Raw genomic sequence first — 15,565 nt, forward strand, 5'->3', positions numbered from 1 at the left:
GAAATATGTGTAGCATTATGTCCTTGACCTTATCTCTCACTATTTACCCTATGAAGTCCACTTATCTTTTTGAGGGCCGGTAACAGCTCATAACTCTGTGCCTTCAAGGCTGAAAATAATCTGATTTATTAGATCCTTCAGCCCCAGTGGCATCCCTCGGACCCTCCCCAATACCCCATATATTGTAACTTTGTTAGATTAACATTTGTCAAGTAGAGCCCCGGATTGTGGATGGTGAGCCACAGTCCAACAAAAGACCACAAGGAAAAGTGAGATAGAGAAGTTTATGACTCACAGAGCCTGGAGCATATATACAGCACACCAGGAGGGACCACATGGGGAGTCAAAGCAGGGTACAGGTAGAGCATGGCAGGACCTGGGACATATGCCTTTATTGGTGTCCAAGGGTGGAGTGCTTTGGAGTTCCCAGGCTAAAGATGGACTGGTCAGTTCAAACAAAAAAGAGAAGGAGTCTAGGTAAGCTTCAAGAGGGGAGGGGTCTTAGAAGGGTTGCATTAGGGGAAGGCACTGGGACAGTGCTCATCACAGCACTGTTGGGGGAAGTCATATCAGGAATTTACATTTACTTTTGACTTTGCAGGCTGTTAACTAGGGCATGTGCTCAGTGGAAGGGCTAGTATCAATTCAAGGCAGGCCACTTGGCCACACAAAATGGATGCCAAGGCAGCAATATTATGGAGTAGTTTAGTTACACTCTCAACATCCTAGTGAACAGTAATAATAAATCAATCAAGTTGATCTTGTCTCCTAACATTCCCTGTCTCAGTTCCCTTATTCAGCCTCCATTGTCTTAATCTAGCCCCCAAGTCCTTTTCTCCTAAAACCTTTCACATCACTTTATCTGCTTGGAACGTCCCTCTCACACCTCTCACACATCTTTCTTTGATTGCTTATCATCCTACAGTGTCAGATTACATGGTATGTCCTTAACCTTTTCAGACACCCATTCTAAAATAGTCTTCACTCTTATTCTATTGCATATTTTATTTTGTACATACCTTGCACTTTTTTTTGTTTGTTTGTTTCAAAGAAGCAGGCACATTGCCTCCCTTATGTACTATTACCTAGAAAAATGCTTGAAATATAGTAGGCAGTCTATTTTGAAAAACATGCATAAAGAAACAAAAGATGAAAAAATGAAATATTAAAACAATTTCAAAATATTTTCACTTTTAAATAATTTAAATGTTGACTAGTAAATTCTTTTAATGAAGGCAGTGCACAATTCTCAAAAAGCATTTCTTAAATTTTTACTGATAGTCTTTCCAATAGAAAGTGGGATTGCTGAAATGATGTTAAAATAATGTCTGCTTTAAAATAACTGAAAATTGTGCTAAATTCATATTAAAAAGATACTGTACAATACTCAAACAAAAAAAAAGTCTCTTGAATTTCACTGACATTCTTTCCAATTCTTTCTAAGGGTTACATAGAAATTCATGCCAAAATTTGTAAAGTGTTTTGCATTTCCAATGAATTTTTTCCTTTGTTTTATATATGCACCTGTTTCCAACTTTTACATATGTAATTCTCCCAAAAAAAAACTAAATGAAGACTTGGCATCTACAAAAATCTGGTGTTTTCAGAATTACATTTTTTTATTCAAATGCAATTGGTCTAATCTGTTCTAAAGAACAGATATAAAAAGATAAGAAAAATATTTTATAAATATGTTTAATGTAAGATCATGCTCTTTTTCCCTAACACAAAAGAAAGACAAAATTATAATTTAATTTTTATTTTGCTATTTGTCCTGTAAATACCTTCGTATCATTTTATCAAATGGCCTAATCACATTGACTAGCCTTTCCCTAAAGTCCTCCAATACTTTTCCACGAACTTGTCCCCGCATTTAAAATTCCTTCCAACATCTGTTTAAACAGACTTGAGTTTAATTTCTTTCCCCTATTACAATAGTCTTTTTTTTTTTAAGATTTATTTAGTTATCTGAGAGAGGGAGAGAGAGAGGGCTCCCACAGGAGGAGGGGCAGAGGGAGAGAATCTCAAGCAGACTCTGTGCCGAGCGTGGAGTCTGAAACGGGGCTTGATCTCATGACCCTGAGATCATGACCTGAGCTGAAACCAAGACTGGGACACTTAACTGACTGAGCCACCCAGGCACCTCCTCTATTGCTATAGTCTCGAACAAATTCTTCCTACTCATTTTTAACAAGTGTCCAGTGGAATTTCTCTTTGACAGTTCTTTTGTCCAGGTAACCTGTTTTAAGAGAAGGCCAATTTGGTAGACAGGAAAGGAATCAAAAGACCAAGCCAAAAGACCAAAGACGGGAAAGGAATTGAAAGACCTTATTGGAAGGGCCAATAATATAACACCACAATCCGGCAAGCTTAGGGTTAGTTTTTCCTCTAGGTGAACTAGATGAGTGGGTTGAAGGTAGGAGTAGAATTAGATCAGTTACAGTGAATTAAAACTCAGTGTTTTCTTCACACATTAGATTAGAGTGTAAATGAATTTTGACCCCCTAACTCAAGTTATAGAAAGTTATAGCAGAGCCAACCAAACTCATGAAAGTCATCCTATGTTATAAGCCAATCCAGGCACCCTCCCTTCACAGAGAGTATTGGAGGACTCAAGCTGCTCTGGAAATCAATTGACAACAGCTCAGCATTTAAAGTGAAATATGAGCATTTGTGGATGTAAATAGTAAGAACTTTTTGAAAATAGCAGTAAGGCACATAAAATAAAGAAAGTAAATGATTCCTACACAGACATAATTAAACAATAATGCCATAAGATAAACAGAAGAGGATTAGCATGAGCTGTAAGAGGAGTAATTTAAACCAGAAAAGAATGCATATTTTTCGCTTAGTCCCTGGCTAAGTGATTTCTTCCAGTTCAAAAACAAGTAAACTGCTATATATGTAAATATATATATATATTTATATATATATATACACATATATATATACATATATATATATACATATATATATATGTAAATATTTTTTATCAACATAAAACCAAACTCTAACCTATTGTGCATATTATTCTTGAGACTATGCCCAAAAGTTATACAAAGACCAGATACATGATTTAACGATCAGGTTCTGGAGAGCCCCTTTCACTCACTAGCTACATTCATGATACCCAATGTGAAGGTCTTCATGGTCCCTTTGATCTAGAGATCTGTTGTGAAAAATTTCTTGTGGCTAGATCCCCAGTACTCAATACCCAGCATGCCCAAAAGTCATTTCCCTGAGGTTGGCTATTTCCCTGGGGTCACAGCCAGGGAGTAGGGCATATGTGCCCATTACTCTGTGGTCCATAGATTTGTCCCCTTCCTAGGCTCTAGGAATTGTGTCTATGTCTCCTGCTTCTCAGAAACCTTCATCCACTCCCCTTTCACTCTGTGACACCAAAATTCTCTGTTTTTAGAGCAAGAGTTAATACAAATCGGATTATTCTTCTTATGAGGAAATAAAATATTAGAAGTTATTTAAAGTGACTGAATGCTAAAGTTGCAATACAGATTATTCTTGTCAATTATATTTTTTCTTAAAATAAATTAGACTATCCAAGGTAAAAAAAAAATAAATATTTGATTAACTTCATCATCCTGTAGCAAATGTTTACACCAAAACCCATTTCATAGCATTTCTGGATATTACTTATATTTACACATTTATAGGTAGATAGATATGAAAATATGTACACATTTATACATACCAATTTGAATATATATAAACATATATCTTAAATTAATACATAGTAAAATCCATATTTTTTCTCATTTGAGCACATAGTTACAATTACCCTTCATAGATTATTTGGACATTTTCTTCAAGTTCCCAGGTAATGAATCCTTCTGGGTGTTGCTGTGTAAGGAAACCTGAACCAGGTGAGCAATATCTGCAGATTTCTAGCGTCAAGAGTAGAGAAAAGTTATGCAGTTCTTACCTTTCTGGCTTAATAAGGTTTGCTTCTCTGTGTTTGTTGTGCACTCTGCTTTCATGACACAGGGTGGGATGACTCAGAAACATATTTTGATTAAAGTTCCCACCAGTCTATGAATTTTAAATTATGTTCCATGAATATAATTGTAGAGGGTAATCTCTCACTATTAAATCACTCAAATTAAACAGATTATTAAATAATTAATGTATGTGAGCATGCCTAGAATAGTACCTCTTATGCCAGGTGGGCTTCCAGTCCATGCGTACTTAATCCAGCTGTGAAATATAAGGAAGGGAGTTTATGGCAAGGATGGTCCTAGATCTTAAGTATTTTTGTAGTTTAACATGAACTTCAAACATGAAGAGAGAGATATTCAGAGGGCTTGATGCCTATTCAAGTTCACACACATGGAGTGAGAATTAGAACCTAAGATACATAATGTCCAGGCTAGCAGTCTTTCCGCATGCCATACTATTTCCCGAGACACTGGTATCATAACAGGATCATACTGCATTAATATGTAGACCCTGATTTGCCATGAAATAGCTCCAGAAAACTTTTTGGCCCTAAAATATAACAGAAAGATTGAATAAGCAATCCAAAACATTTCACAAGTTAAAATCCTATGGAGACAAATGTGTGTTCTCTCACTGTTTCTTCCAGTGAAAACAGACAGGTGGTATCTATAGATTACAGAGCCAGGAACTTGGCTTATTTCTGACTTGTGAGCTCTTATTGCCAATCCCAATGCTGACAGTAGCTCATTAGAAGACGTTGGGCAAGCTATTGTTCTCCATATGAGAATGTCCTCATTATGAAAAGAGAATCCTGAACACAAACCTGGCGGAGAGCTGCATTACAGCTGCAAAGATTGGCATTGGTGACTTCTTCCTTTAGGAAACCATCTCCTCGGACACAACACCCTCTTTCTCTGATTTTATGACTCTGTAGCATTCTCATTGGGATTATCCTCATCTGACCCTCACCCCTGGCTTTCCTGAAGAAATCTGTTCACTTCCCTAACTTCTCTTCCCGCTCACCCTTCCACCATAAGCTTCCAAAAGCTCTATCCACAGCACCCTTCTTTTTTCTCTCTACCCCAAAGGCTCCTTTGATGAAATTGATCCATCATTTCCATTCAGGTGATTCCGAGTCTGTGTTTAGTACTTCAGATTTCTCTTAATATCTGTTATGGGTTGAATTAAGCCTCCCCCAAAGTTCATTTGTTGAAGTCCTAGGCCCCAGTGCCTCAGACTATGACCTTATCTGGGAATAGGGTTGTTAGAGATATAATTAGTTAAGATGAGGTTATACTAAAATAGTGTGGGCCACAGATTCAGTATGAGTGTTGTCCTTATAAAAAGGAGAAATTTGCACATATACATAGTGAGAACACCATGCAAAGGTGAAGTTGGAGATTATGGTTCTATAAGGCAAGGAATGCCAGAGATGGCCAGGAAACCACTGGAAGCTAGGCAAGAGGCATGGGACAGATTCTTACTTATAGCCTTCAGAAAGGACTAGTCCTACCGAAACCTTGATCTTGGACCTCCAGAGCTATGAGACAGGCAATAAATTTCTTTTGTTTAAGGCACTCAGTTTGTGTTAAGTAATTACAGCAATTGTAGCAAACTAATACAATATTGTGAGCACTAGTATGTAGTCATCAAATTCTGTTTCCTCTACCTTTTGGGTGTGTGTCTAGATGATGTTTCCAGCCCCCTCATAATTAAACGACTGTTCTGGCCAATGGAAACATGAGTGGAAATGATCTATATCTTTTTTAGGCCTGGTCCATAAACATATCCAAGAGTAATCTAGGGTTATTCCTATTGCCTAACATACTGTCTCTTTCCTTGCATTTCTGTTTTTGAATTTAACCCGAGTGACCAGAAAATATTTCATATCAAATATCCAAAAGCAAACTTAACATCTAAGCACTTTCATGGTCATATACTTCCCATATTTATTCTCTCATTCAGTCAGCTATTCTCCCTGAACTTGCTAAATTATGCAATTATTCCCTCTATCTTCATTTTCCTAATTTTCACAAATCTCCTTCATATGCAAAACTCATTGATACTCCTTCCCAAATATCTCTCACATGGATGCATTCTTTGATTTTTACCACTCATGCATACATCGGTTTAATTTTTAGAACTAATGCAGTTATTTTCTATCTAACCCTCCTATCTAAAAACTTACTCATTCTAATATTTATATGCCCCAAACCAGTGGTTTTCAAATTCCTACTTATGACCCAATTCAGGGCCTTACAATGAAGTTAATGGGCCATAAACATTATTTTAAAAAGAGACAAAATATGGGTTCCTGGCTGGCTTAGTCATTAAACATCTGACTCTTGATTTCATCTTAGGTCATGATATTATGGTTGTGAGATTGAGCGCTGTGGCAGGCTGTCTGCTCAGCGTGGAGCCTGCTTGAGGTTCTCTCTCTCCCTCTGCCCCTCCCCTGCCCTTGCGAGCATGTGCACATGTGCTCTCTCGGAAAAAAAAAATAATAATAATAATAAATTTAAATAAAAAGAGACAGAATAGAACAGAAGAACATATTAGAGAATAAAATATAACACAAATAGAAACACATCCCTTATAAGTGAGTATAAGTAATTTTACGGAATCTTTTTTATGACGTATATGTATATACAGTGCAAGTGGTGGTAAAGTATATCTCTTACGTGATTTCAGTGAAATAAAAATAAGCGTGGCCTTATGCTACTGACATGCTAATATTTAAAGGGTACAGATCATATTATGTCAGTTCTAGGCTAAAAAGAAATATAAATGCCCTCCCAGAATGCTTTTGCATATAAGATGAACTCTAATACACCATACACAATTCTGTCTTCCAGTATAGTGGGATTGTTTGCCGTTTACTTTACACATCTTCATGTTTTTATCCCCAAATGTTTACTCAGACTCTTCCCTAGGGATGAAATCCAACCATACAACTCCACTTCTATACCACCAGCTAACAAAGCCTGTAAACACGACACATCATTCATGCAGTTTCCCCTGATTTCCTGAAAATATCATGAGAACACTTTGGACCCCTAATCCAGAATTTCTCACATTCTGTCTAGCATTTCTGCCTTCTATGCACTTGCCCTATCATGTACACTTTAGTACAAGAGAAAGATCTTAGTCCAATATCAAAAGTGTTGCTGAAGTGATTTCTTAATAATAGGCTTATGCATGAGTATCAACAAATAAATACAGCTTGCTAAATATTGTGCATGGGTGAGTGAATATCTCTCAGGTTTACTAAATATACTGAATAAATGTGAAGTCGCCCTGATTTTGAATTCATTGAGAACTACTTTTAAAATAATAAATATTATATAAAGGGCAAAAAATAAAAATTAATACTTCACTAGATATTGTAATTTCACAAGTTATAGAAAACTGCTGCTTCCCATTCTTAGATCTGGACCTAAAGAATATACACAAATGGCCAACCAACTCAGGTTCTGAGTGGCTAACACCTGAGGACACTGGATGCCCTGGGTGATAACAGAACAATCTGATTTCCCTAGTAAGACCCCCAATAATGAATCTACTCCTCAATGTCCCTATCCCCAGGTTTAGTGCCCTGGTAAATGTCTACCATATTATAAGAGATTCTGTGAGTTTTGTGGGGCAAATGCACATATGAATAAAATAAGTTTCCTCAAAGGAACTTAAAGTAATTTATAGAAAGCAAATACGGACATATGTAAATAATAAAGCAAATAAATTTCAGAAATAGGCAATGAATGCAATTATAATATAGGATGATGCATAGCTTCCAGGTTTCAAAATTGAATGAAGACCTTAGTTAAAAGTAGACAAGTATGACCATCAGCGAAAAGTAAGATAGAGATGGTGAAGAGCAGAGATGACCAGAGATCAAGCACCTCAAAAAAAGAAAACTAGTTATCATGACCAATAAAATTAAGAATTATAAAAATTAAAAATTAAAAAAAAAAGCTGCTCTTACATCTCATTTAGACTTTGGTGCACATAGCTGCTCCCATGTCTGAAAAGTGATGGCACTGCTGGTTGAATTTTCTCTTTGATTTCCATACAATGGAATGTCTAAGACCATATTAAATCTCCAGATTCTGGTATGGTCTGAAGTATACCTGACTTCATTTCTGAGAACTGAATCAAAACTTAGTGTCCTTGAATCATTAGAATTCCTTTTGCTTTGGCAGTACTTTTCTATTCTATAGCCATGGCTTACATTTAAATTCAGAGTCATTCTCTGTTACAGAAGCTAATTATTTTTGGTATACATTCTAAAATCAAGTGCAAATGGTGTTCCTCATTTCCAATTCAGGAAGTTAAGAGTCTTTGTGCTAATTGGGTGGGGGAGTACTTAAACTAATATAGTAATGAAGTCTAAAATATTCACCTTCAGAATCCAAAAAGTATATATGTTATTAGTGTTTCTTCGATATTCAAGGACCAGATGATATTAAGTCTCTACAGCCTAAAGATTGTGCTATAATGACAGAAATTAGAGTAGTTTAAAATACATCATGGAACAACCAAGAAAAATACAGTTTTAGGCAAATCTATCCATTGACCTGCATCTCAAAGCTTAAAGAGAAATAAAATGTATTGAAGACATTTTTATATAACGTAAACAAATTCGTTCAAGGAAAACAAAGATGCCATTTATAATAATATTCAGAGTTAAAGGAAAGATAAGTCTATATTATTCTCAGAAGACATAGGAATATATATTAAAGAAAGAGATAAAGCCACCTAATATATTGTAATTTAAGTGAAAATTGAAGTTTTCTGGGATTGATATCTGAGGTATAGTTATTGAGGCAATAATTGAATCCGTTTCTGCGGCACTACCTATTTTTTAAAATGTGTATGTTAAATAATCTGCTATTTTCACATTTCATGGAATATTATACAAGAAGCCATTATTTATAAATAGTTGCAGTTAAGCCAATTTTGGCATATGAAAATTACCATTTGATCATTTCTATCAGAAGAAAGATTTGGTCTATATGAAATTAAATCAGCAGTTTATTGCATAATAAAAACAACTAACATTTTTTGAGGATGTACTGTGTGCCAAGCTTATTTCCAAGTTCCTTACAAGTATTCATATATTTAATTTTTATAACAGTTTTATGAAACAGATAACATGTTCTTACAAGATGCAGGCTGAGGACTCTGATTTTGAAGATGATTGTATTGCCATCACTCCATTTGGGTGTTTGGCCCAAGCCTTTTCTGCCCACTCTTAGTTAAGACAAGATGCTTCAGTCCCTTTAACTGACAAGCACAATCTTGGTAAGACATGTGGATGTTGTGAACAAGATGTGCTCAATGCAAATTTGATCTAAACCTTTTTATTTCCATTTTCCTCTCTTGGACTTCATTTCACCTGAATGCTTACAAAAAGAAAAGGAAAAGGAAAAAGGAAAAACAAAAAAGGCAAGTTTGGCTTTCTCTAGTCTTTTTTGTTTGTTTGTTTGTTTGTTTGTTTAACCAGTTTCTGATTGGGACCTGGGGCAGACATGAGACAGGTGGTGGGAAAGCTCTGAGCCATGAGCAGACTTTAAGGTAGGGACTCGAACTGGCTGCAGTAGAAGCTGCGTTTGAACTCCTATGTGTGCCTGATGACTCTCTCTTGTGGGTTCTTTAGAGTCCCCTCCTGGGGACCTCCATCCTACAGATCTTTTGACCTGGCTGAATGAATCCCTTTTGGGTGGTCACTTTCAACTCCACCTTTAGCCTCCAGGGGCCTGGAGTTCACCTTCATCTTCTTGCTGTTACAGTTCTTCCACTCTTCAGGTAGCCTTCTTAAGCAGGACCTATTAGGAACCATGGTTGTCCCCTCCCATACCTGGCACACAGGAAGGTTTTATACACGTCCTTTGCTTTGAAAAAGGCTGAGTCTGGGATTGCAAACCCATGTCAGTACAATGACTACCTCCGACTAATCCCCAAAGTGCTGCTCTCTTCACTTTCAAAGCAGTGGGTTAATTCATCTTTGATCCTCCAGATCTCTGTGAAAGTCGGGGGTTTCTACTCTGTTGTTCACATCTTCAAGAAACATAATTTAGAAATCAAAGTGGTCCCGTTGCTTTGCCAACCTGAGGAAAAGGATATAGAGTCCTTCCTCTTCTTATTCTAACAGAGCTCACTTCAAAAATCTTTCTCAGTGCTTTCTCTTATCACTCAGATCTGTTTTCTTTAACTTAGATCTACAAAGGCCTGCAAATAATGGAACTCATTTTTGTCATTTTTCTGTAAAGTCTACATTTAAAGATTTTTTCATGTACTTTGCTGTCCTCTATCTATTTCATTTGTATTTTAGCCAGCTTTGAGGTGCAAAAGTCCTGTGTAGCCTCTTGTCAATATTTATGTGACATATGTCAATATATGTTATGAAATTATAATTTATTACATGCTATATATATTCATATGATTGTATGTATATTATATGTACTTTTTCAGAGTAAGATTTTATTACCAAAGGTAGTCATTAGAAATAAAGTAGAGTGAGAGCCATTCTTAAACAAGTGCAGTGTGGATTTCTATTTCTAAATTGCCTCTGCTCCTTTCTTAGTAAACGAGGTCAGCATAACACCTTTGGCAAGATAGATATTCCTGCTAGAGAACATATTCTTAATTTCTTTTGTGTTACGGAAGCATGTGTTTAGGTATTTGCCCTTTTAGGGCTTTGAAAGATTTGTTCCAGTGGGTTCATATCATCATTATTACATAAAAAATGACATGTGGTTCTATCTCTTTTTCTAAATTAATAGATAATAATTATTTAATAATAACAAATTATTTTTTTCTTTAAAGCAAAACATTTCAAGAATTCATGAACATAAATTATATTAAGTGACAGTCCCAGGTTTGTGAAGTTCATATGGGCAAACACTGGCCCCATCACATCACTCAGGTTATCAACTCAATTTACTTTCACTAACTACTGCATAGTTATAATCATTAAATAGTTTTAAAGATCTTTTTTTTCATTCTTACTCACACTTTGGTTACTTTATGTCCATAATGGACTACTAGTAAAATCAGGAAGCACAAACACACTGATATAGAGACATGACAAGATAATGAGACGTACAGAAACTGATAATTATGCAAAACTACTTAGATTTTACTAGATGTACACATTACATTCTTCTGATAAAATTTCTATGACAGTACATCAAAAATTCCCCTAGTAACTGAAAACTAAAGTAAAAGTGATAAAATATTTTATAACATTTATTTCTAATTTATATTTTTATTAATTAGAATCTAAACTCCCTTTCACCAAAGCTATATTCAGGTATAAATTCAGTACTTAAACACAGCAACCAGGAGCTCTGTCATCTAGGTTATTATGAATAGAAACTTCATAATTTAAAAAATAACTTCCTAAATATTTTCAAAGTATGACATATAGGAATTCTAAACTTTAACTGCTATCTTTGTCATTTCTGCTTGTATTAAGGTGAAGGAAGCTCTCATTTTAAGATTCAGATTTGTTTTTGATTTGGGAGTTTTTTGTCCTTTATTTTAATAGGCCTAACCTTCCAACTAATTCAGTTGACTTCAGCACTGGTTTTCCAAAAGTCAGTCAGAGCTGACAAGTATAGGTTATTAATTTTACTTGTGATTATTCCCTTAATAATAGGAGGAATGGTTTGGCCAGATAGGCCGTATTTCTTAGCCTAATATAATCAAATAGCATCCCAAATCCAATACTTTCTAATTCTGATAATTGATGTACTTAACATCCATGCTCTCAAAATTCCAAGATACAAAATCAGGAGAGAAAAATATAGTAGATTTACAATATTAAATATTCCCGAGTTAGATTTTAAATAATAAAAACAAATGTGTTAGTAATTAAAAACAACACCAAATTCAGTAAACAGTTTTTTTATAGAAATGAGCAGATATAATTTACAAATAGTAAGTTCTCTCCATTTTATAACCTCGAGAAACAGTACACATAAAGAATTAAGTTCTATAATTTTATCTCATATTTCAAAATAAAATTCTATAATTAAACTCCCAAAACAAATTGTGCTCAGCATCCCCAAGTTAGAAAAAAAAATTTCCATTAACTGAAGGTATATTGCCACAGAAGCCTAAAGCATAAACATTATAACTACAAATGTAAAGTTTCACCTTATTTCCTTTTATCTCATAACTTAAATAATTAAGAAGAGCAATGAATTTTAAAAGTGTTGCATTGTTTTGGAAATACACTCATTTTATCTGATGTATATTAATGAAGTGGGCCTTTCATTTTGTTGTCTCTTTTTTTTAGAATATATTTTAGACATAGTATGGAATAGCTTATATATAATGTCTCATTTAAATAAAATCACAATTTCACATTTTGATTTATTTCTATAGGCTTTTTGTGACAGAAGCCACATGGTAGTTCAAAATATTAATAGAATACATCTGTATGTAATAAGTCTAATATCTGAAGGAACATGAATAATTTAAATTCAAATCCTATATGGGCCAGAGAGAAGAGTTTGTAATGTACAAATCACAATTTCATCTTAAGAGAGAGATAATAGAGATTTTTAAAAATCATTTAGTTAGTCAGCTAAGAGTAAATATCAGTTTCTGGTTGTGGAATAAAACCGTTCATCTATCAATCATTTAGGGTAAACTTTAAAATTATCAGAGTATGTGTTTTTATTTCCCTGCCTTAAGGAATTAATCAAAGTATTCTGAATAAAAATAATTCATTAACTGATTGGTTTATTTCACATATTTATTGAAACTTTCCTTATAACAGGCACTGTAAAGATTTGATATTTGCATTAAAGTGGCTCATAATATAGTAAACAAATAGACATTTGTAAAACAATGAAATATAGTCAGTCTATAGTGAAATACAGAGCATATCTGAAGAACAGAAATCATATGATAGTTTACCAGAGTAGGCTAAGAGGAAGGACAGAGTATAATTTAGAAAGGTGAATTTGAGTGATGACTTCAAAGATTACCAAGAATTTTCCCTGTTATCAAGGGATTATAGGGAAGAGAGGGAAGAGAAGAAGAATGAGGGAGAAGAGATGAGGCAAAGGGCCAATCATAGGAGGAGACAAGGGTGGTATAGAGGTGAGGTTAACTCATGCTGTTCGAAGGAGTTTGGGTTTGATCAAGTATGTAATAGTAACCCATCAACACATTTTGATTGAGAAAAGTTACATATTCAAATATGGTTGTATTTGATGTGTATGAAATCAGAACAGGAAAGTCAATGAGAGCACAACTGCAGTAATTCATGGAAGAATTCATGAATATTTCAACTAGGTCTGTGGTGGAGAGGCTAGAGTGGAGAGAAGTGGTATGATTCATAGTTCAGAGGCTGAGAAGTTGTTTAGGACAGGAGAAAGCCCACAGAGACACACCTAAAAAAAAAAAAAATATATATATATATATATATAACTGGTTTTGAATATCCAACTGTATGCCATTTTTTTAGCTTAGATGTTATTAAATCAGTATCTCCCTCTCTATCCCCCATCTTTTAATGTATCGTTAAAGATTGCTGTAAGAATTAGTACTTATTAAAGTTTTTTTTTTTTTTAAGATTTTATTTATTTATTCAACAGATAGAGAGACAGCACAAGCAGGCAGAGTGGCAGGCAGAGGGGGAGGGAGAAGCAGGCTCTCCGCCAAGCAGGGAGCCCGATGCGGGGCTCGATCCCAGGACCCTGGGATCATGACCTGAGCCGAAGGCAGATGCTTAACAACTGAGCCACCCAGGCGCCCCGAATTAGTACTTATTAATGTTTTATACTTTTTAGTGTTGAAGACTTATATATGTGTATCATCAAATTTATTCCTAGGTGTTTATTTGATGTCTTCTGATACAATTGTAAATGCTATTCAAAATATTATTCTCTAATTAATTCTTGCTACTGTAAAACCTCAACTAAATTTTGAGTAATGAAATTATGTCCACAAATTTGTTAAATTTAGTTGCTAATTTTAATAGTCATTAGTCGTTCCTTTTTGGTTTTCTAAATATACAATTTTATCATCTGCAATCATAATGGCTCTACTTTTTTTTTCAGGCTTTATGCCATTTTTTCCTTTTTGTGTCTTATAAAATGACTAGAGACTTCAGAAGTATAATAATAGGTTGTGGTCTTCCTGTAAACTAAACTCTTTAAGTCCTCCTCTCCAGAAGGCATTACTTTTGTCCACTCCTCTACCAAAATTTTGGGCTCACTACTCCTTTGAATGTTGCCTTTAATGTTATAACACTGTGCATATTCTTCCATAGCACATAGTATTCCAGTCATCATTTTTGCCTGTATTTATTCCTTCAGAGTAAATGGTTCTTAAGAATAAGCATTTTTCTGGGGCACCTGGTATATAGGTAAGGTTGGTTCAGTTGGTGGAGCATGTGACTCTTGATCTTGCGGTTGTAGGTTCAAGCCCCATTTTGGTGTAGAGATTAATTAAAAATTAAATATTTTTTAAAGGATAAGTATTTTTTATATTTATAATTAAATCTCCAATATCCAGAACAGTGTTTGATATAAAATAAGTGATTTGAAACCTCTAGTGAAAGAATGGAGATGGACCACACAACAGTTTTTGACATACATGGGAAAGATTGCAAAGGAAGATCATAAATTCTTCACATCCTCCTTGTTTTGTGTGTTGCAACTCCTCTCCCAGCAAGAGACAGTGTCTAATTCTGAATCCCTTCCATCTGAATTTGACCCAGTGACTTCTTTTGCCTGATGCAACATTAACAAATAGGACTTAAGCAGAAACTCGGTAAGTGGTCACACTTTGGGTCTTTCTCTTCCACCACCATTGACCATGGCTCCCATTATGTACAGTTTTTGTGGGATAGGAAATTCAAGTGCTTGTATAAAACATAAGGGTGACGGAAGTATCCCTCTGCCTGATCCTTCTTCTTTCCAACAAGATAAAGCCAAAGGACAGGCACAAGACATAAGTTTAGCAAATAGGAATCTCTCTCCAAGAATTATGAATTTGAACCAAGTTATCCAGGGAATACAGAAATGATTATAACCCATTCTTTCCAATGTTGCAACACAAGTGACATACTTCAGTTCTCCTCTTAAGAGCTTGCTATGCTGCCTGATTCCCAAGTTTGGTTCGTTCGTTCGTTTATTTATTTATTTATTTATTTATTTATTTATTTATTTATTTAAGACAGAGAGCTTATGCTATGTGGGGGGAGGGAGAGGTGTCTTGTACTCCTCGCTGAGCGTGGATCCCAACAGTGGGAATGGATTTCATACCCTGAGATCATTACCTGAGCTGAAGTCAAGAGTCAGATGCTTAACTGACTGAGCCACCCAGGTGCCCCAGGAACATAAGCACTTTAAATATCATTTGGCTTATTCTTAATTACTTCATTTCCTGTAAAGAGGTAGCAAATTTAGAGCAATAAGGAGAAGAGAAGATTATTCTGAAACAACTGTAGAGAAGATGCATTAACACAAAATTTACTAAAATAACCTATGTACACGAAAGGGGCATAACTGTTTTAACATTAGAAATTCAAGGAACCTCCTAGGCAAACTTTGAAAGAAATACAGATATTTAGTATAGTCATACAGGCTGC

This window comes from Callorhinus ursinus, unplaced genomic scaffold (genome assembly GCF_003265705.2).
Source record: "Callorhinus ursinus isolate GAN/ISIS: 27379988/994484 unplaced genomic scaffold, GSC_fseal_2.0 scaffold6, whole genome shotgun sequence".
In the NCBI taxonomy this organism is placed as follows: domain Eukaryota; kingdom Metazoa; phylum Chordata; class Mammalia; order Carnivora; family Otariidae; genus Callorhinus; species Callorhinus ursinus.